Genomic DNA, 6,296 nt, shown 5'->3' with positions numbered 1-6,296 from the left:
GGAATCCTTTCACGTGTCCTTGCACTTAGTACTTTGTGTGTGTGTTTAACCTGATGCATTATCACTTGATAACCCCATCATGAAGTTCTTAAAAAAACAGCACTTGGAAAAAATGTCAACATTGGATAAGGGCAAGAGACTGGCCCACTTAATAATGGCCTGTATGGTCATTATCATACCACCTGATCTTCTGGGGCCCTAGTTAGAGACTCCTTGGATTCCCATACACATAGGATGGGCCTTTGACCTCTAAAGGGTCCCTCTCTCCGCTACTACAGGCCACTTCTATAAGGAACAGTGTCTTGTGTGCCCTCCCAGAACCTTTGCTCTACCATAAAGCAATGAAGAGAGGCTGGGGGTATCCTACCCTGCCACTCGTAAAAGATTAGTTCTGAAATGAGTGTAGCCTGCAATGTTCCTCAGATGTGACACGAGCTATAAGCCAGACCAATAGAGACTTAGAAGTTACACAGGCTCTGGTGCTAAATATGAATATATTTGTATATGTGGTCCCTGAGGCAGGTGGATGGAGGTAAACAGTTAATTTTAGCCACAGATATATATTTTTTCTAAGAATGGGAGCTACTCCCTGCCCTAATCTAACTTTCTAGCCCTTTTCTCTACTCTGACACCATTCTCTCAGACAATATTCTTTTTTTATTATTATCTTTATTTATTGGATAGAGACAGCCATAAATCAAGAGGGAGGAGGGTGATAGAGAGGAAGAGAGACAAAGAGACACCTGTAGCCCTGCTTCACCACTTGTAAAGCTTTCCCCCTGCAGGTAGGGACCGGAGGCTACTGGGGAGGGGGTGGGATATGGAGATTGGGCGGTGGGAATTGTGTGGAGTTGTTCCCCTCCTACCCTATGGTTTTGTTAATTAATCCTTTCTTAAATAAAAAATAAAATAAAATAAAATAAAATAAGTTTCCTGAAGTGTTAACTTAAGCCAAAGTGCAAAAGAGTGTGTGGTAGGTCTCATATATCGTAACAACTATATACTAAGAACATCCACATACACATCATAGGTTAATATTATTGGAACTGAAACTTGGATGAAATGAGGACTGTGTTTTCACAGAGCTTCTGATCAAGTAGGATTATAAGTATCTACTGAGCTAAGAATCCAATTATCCTAGTTTCCAAACCCATGCTCTTTTTCAGTTGAAATATTGAAAGCACATTTGATTTCCAATTTCTATTATAATGTGTCAGGTGGAACACTTGTATTTTTTGCAAGCCATAAATGCTGTAGACAGGCCATAGGAGGATAAAGCAAAATGGAAACTTGAAATATTTGACTCTGAGAATATTTTACTTGCTTCCATATTTACAGTGTTATCCCTGCTTCTTTTTGTTATTTTAGGAAGCCCTTTCTGTACAAGATATTTTTCTCAATTATATTGTTAGTTAATGAAAAAGATCTATTATTTCATTGCATTACAAATTATACACTACTTTATATGCTAGAAAATGTCCCAGATATTATTTTATATGATGAAATATTAAATTCTATTTTCATATATATACTAGACACAATTGGTTGCTTTCCTAACTGACATTTTCCCCTTCTTTATAATTCCAGATTTCCAATAGTGTTTCTGCAGTCAAATATACTGTCAAAGGGATTGAATTGTTCTGGGTTTAATTCTATAATGGTATTCCTATTCTCTCTTTCCAATTCTAGTTCATAGGCACATGACTTAATTCTATCCAAAGAGACAAAAGAAATACTCAGTTTGAGGTTTATGGGCAGCATTTTCTTCTCTGATAAGAGAGAGGGGACTGTAAAATTATAGTGCTCCAGCTGTTATGCTATATTGAGGTCATGAAAAAAAAAGCCAAGAGATACCCAAACAAGAACATGCTACTAGAAGTCTTTAAATATGAAACAAATGTCAATAAATTGTCTGTGTTTACTAGCAAAAATCAATGCTAACCCATACTCCAGACATACACATTGACTTCTTTTCCATTAAGGAGTGAAAAAATGAAGCTTATCTTAAATTATGTAGGGGAAACTTTTTCTTGACATACACAAATTATTGCTTGTTTTTATAATTATTTGTTTATTTTTATTCCTCACAGAGGATCACATATGTCTGATTTTACTGTTTCAAGGATGTTTATTTCATTCAGATAGAGAAAGAGAGAAATGGAGAGGGAGAGAAACACATCAGAGGAAGTATCTCCAGTACTATACCACCTTCTATGCTGTGCCAAGGCTCAAAATAATTCAATATCCTGACTAGTTTGAGAAAGATTCTCAAGGAAGAGAGGATTTCATATTCCATAGATTTTATTTTTTAATTAAAATTCAACACTACGAAAGCTCCCAAGTTTTTGGGTTACAGAGAAAAGTAATGTTGCTTTTAACGTATGTGGCACTCAGTAGCAGCAAGATTGATCATTTGAATATTGAAAGTGCTTTGTCATGGGCATGACCCAGGTTCAAGCTTAGCTCCCATTACACCCCAAGGGAAGGTTAGGTTCTGTGGTGTCTTGATTTCTGTCTCTCTGTATCTGTCTCTGATTTCTATCTGGGAAAAGTACCCTGGAGTAATAAAACCTCAGCAGTTACACAAACATTTTGTGGCAGTCAGGGAAAGATGTGGTAAAAAAAAAAAAAAAGCAATGTTTTTACATTGATGATGTAGTGTAAATTGGCTCAGCCACTAAGGAAAATAGTTTGGAGATTCTGGAAACATTAAGGCAACTACCACAGATGCCTCTTTGTTCACCTCTTTATTTTACTTAGTATACTTACCTCCAGTACCATAGATTTTGCTTCAAGTTATGTAATGTCGTATTTACTATTGCATGTTTTTCTTTATAATATGTGAACTATAAATGACAAAACAAATTAACTTGCAAAAGCCTGTAACTAAGTTGTGTCTTGGATTTTGTGAGAATTATAGTGATTATTGAGACAGGAGGCAAAGAAATTTTGTACTAGGTGTGGTAATTTACACACACTATGTGTCAATGTGAAAATACACTCCTGAAATCTTATAATTTTTCAAAATACTGTTCAACAAGGAAAAATATAATAAAATACTACTTACAGGCAACTAGAAAAAAATGGACATACCATATAATCCAGCAAAGTCTCTTCTGGACATTTGTCCAAAGAAGACAAAACATTTGCCCAAAGAGACCTACACACACTTGTGTTCATAGAAAACAGCTCATATACCCAATAAAAAATTAGTGGTTGATGAAGTTGTGGTATATATGCACAACAGAATACTATGTACTTGTAAGAATGGTCAGACTTTTTTTTTCTAATCCATGAGTGAAACTGGACAGAAACATGTTGAATAAAATAAGCTAGGATGAGAAGGATGAATACCAGAGGATATTTATATACAGTTTTGTACACATAAACATAAAATAGTCATGAATAATACATTGTCTACACCAAAACAACTTCCTATCCTCTTCAATTTTAATTTTATAATTATTTCATCACTGTGGTCATAAAATTGTACAAAAATGCAAAATTTGATAGTCTTTTCAAAGCAAGCATCTTTAAGCACTTAAGAAACTATGAAATTGTATCCTATTTACAAACTGTTTCCAATATTGATAGTGCATCTATCTAAATAATAAATGTTTATTGTGTTCGTAATATGTACTAGAAACTATTCTGCCGACATATCTTCTGAACAACATCATTTTTATTCTCATAGACTTCTTTCTTTATTTTCTTTCTTTTTTTATTTATAAAAACAAAACATTGACTAAACCATATGGTAAGAGGGGTGCAACTTCACACAGTTCTCACCACCAGAACTCTGTATCCTATCCCCTCCCCTGATAACTTTCCTATTCTTTAACCCTCTGGGAGTATGGACCCAAGGTCATTGTGGGATGCAGAAGGTTCAAGGTCTGTCTTTTGTAATTGCTTCCCCGCTGAACATGGGCATTGACAGATAGAGCCATACTCCCAGCCTGTCTCTCTCTTTCCCTAGCGGGGAAGAGCTCTGGGGTATCGGAGCTCTAGGACACATTGGTGGGGACATCTGTCCAGGGAAATCTGGTTGGCATCATGCTAGCATCTGGAACCTGGTGGTTGAAAAGAGAGTTAACATACAAAGCCAAAGAAATTGTTGACCAATCATGGACCTAAAGGCTGGAATAGTGCGGATGAAGAGTTGGGGGGCCCTCCATTTTGTTGATAGCTAGTAGGCATATTTTAGTTGTATTCCAAAGGGCCTGTGGCTATACTAGTGTTTTGTTAGTTAGTTTGTTTGTTTTGCCTGAGCTTGAAATCTGATAAGCAGGTGGATCCTAATTATTGTCTGTGGAGATAATGTCATGGCTGGCAGAAGGATCAGAAAGCTGGATCAGGGAAGAGAATAGTTCCTAAATATGGGAAAGGTGTATAAATATTGTTGACTGTAAACCCCATCAATTTGATGTGATCTGGGGCCCATGTTCAGCTTAGGAGCCTATGTGACCTCCACATCCCTGTACATCTGAGCTCACATTCTGTGGTCATAAGTAGGAATGTACCAAGCTGCCCCAATGCCAGGACCCACCTTTCTCAGGTGTAGCATAGAGTATGTTGTCCAGCCTCCCTTCGGAGGACGGAACACTCTCTACCGTTGTTGATCCAAGTTGTGGGCAAGGTCCTATATGGGCCAGCATAGGGGTCTATTGTGTTGTTCCTGCTAGGAATGACTGGTACCAATGGAGAGAGGAATTTATTCAAGGTCTAGGCCCATCAAGTGTGCTTGGGAATCTCAGGACTCCCTGAATAGGGCCCCAGCTGATGGGATGGCCTAGTAGTGACTAAAGAGTCATCATTAAAGTATGCCAGTCTCTTGCCCTTATTCAGCTTTTGCAGTCCTTGCTTTGCTAAGGTTAGCTTTGGAGTGAGTGAGAGAACTGTAATAGGAAGTAGGTGAGGAGGGTATCAAAGTCTAAGTAGACACTATTTCATTATGAACTTCATACTGACTCACTACAGACTATTGTGTATTTTTGCTTTCAATTGCTGGGAATGGTTTTTATGTACACTCCTATTAATTTGTAGTCATATAAATCACTATCTAATTAATATGAAAGGGGAAAATTGATTGACTATCTCCAACTTTTTAAAGCACAGACTGAGTGTGTTTTTGAGTGTGCTATGTTTTTAATACATAGGCTGAGTCTTTGATATGTTGACTCTATTAGAAGCTTAGACAAGGCAGAACAGAAGCAACCGGTGGCACAGCTATATACAAATAATGTCAAAGGACATAAATTATGGTAATGTTGTGTATGATACAGCAAATCCTACCAAAGGGATATTTCAAAGTTAACCCAATTGACAAATAATGTGATTATAGCAATAACTATCTATTGTCTTCTTAAACCTAAGACAACAGGAACCTCTTGCTTCCTTTTTAGAGCCTATATTTTTTTCCCAGTCCTGGAACCTCTAGGGTGGGGCACACTTTCCTGCATGCTTATCTCAATTCATACCAAATGATATTGCATCTGCATATCCCAACCTAATCAGTACAAGGAGTACCATCTCCGCATGCTTCACTTCAGACCGTGTCCAGAGACTTCAGGTGTGGAATATCAACCCTTCACCCTCATTACTCAGGTGAGAACTTTCCTTTCATAGTATTCTCAAATTCCATTCCAGGAGGTTGACTTCCTAACAAAATTCCAAAACCTAGATACAAACCAGGTCCTGTCAGAGCATATGTTCACATGTTTAGATTTCATTCTTATCTGGAAGGCATATAAGTGTCCCACAAAACAGAAATGTTACAGCATATCTTTTAAATGTAGAAATGAACCTGAAATCCAAACCATTTTCCAAAGTAAGGGACAAAATTCCCTTGGTTGCTTTATTGTAAGAAATCCCTATGCAGCTGGAACTACAACATCTAACTTGAGGAATATTTTTAGAAGCTTTTAGAATAGAAAGTAGAGAAAAATAAGATTAACTGTTAAAAAAAGAGACATAAATAATGATTGTAAATGAAAAGGAATCAATGTATTAATGTGATCCAATAATCTTAACTATTATAGAACTCTAAACTGTTTTTAATAATGTATTCTGGAACTTTGGGGGGGAAAAAAGGTGCCTCAAAGGAATTTGATGGATTGACAGTTTTCCCTCACTGGTTCAGACAGTATATTTAAGTAGTTTCATATTTTATAAGCTGTTTTTTATATTATCTAAAATAATGTGCCTATGATTATTAATATACTTATTATATATTTTAACTAGAATATTCAATCTTTTTTGTTTCCCTGTAGTGACTGGTCACCAACTATATACTCTCT

Source organism: Erinaceus europaeus, chromosome 1 (genome assembly GCF_950295315.1).
Source record: "Erinaceus europaeus chromosome 1, mEriEur2.1, whole genome shotgun sequence".
Lineage (NCBI taxonomy): Eukaryota > Metazoa > Chordata > Mammalia > Eulipotyphla > Erinaceidae > Erinaceus > Erinaceus europaeus.
This window is presented reverse-complemented; position numbering follows the sequence as displayed.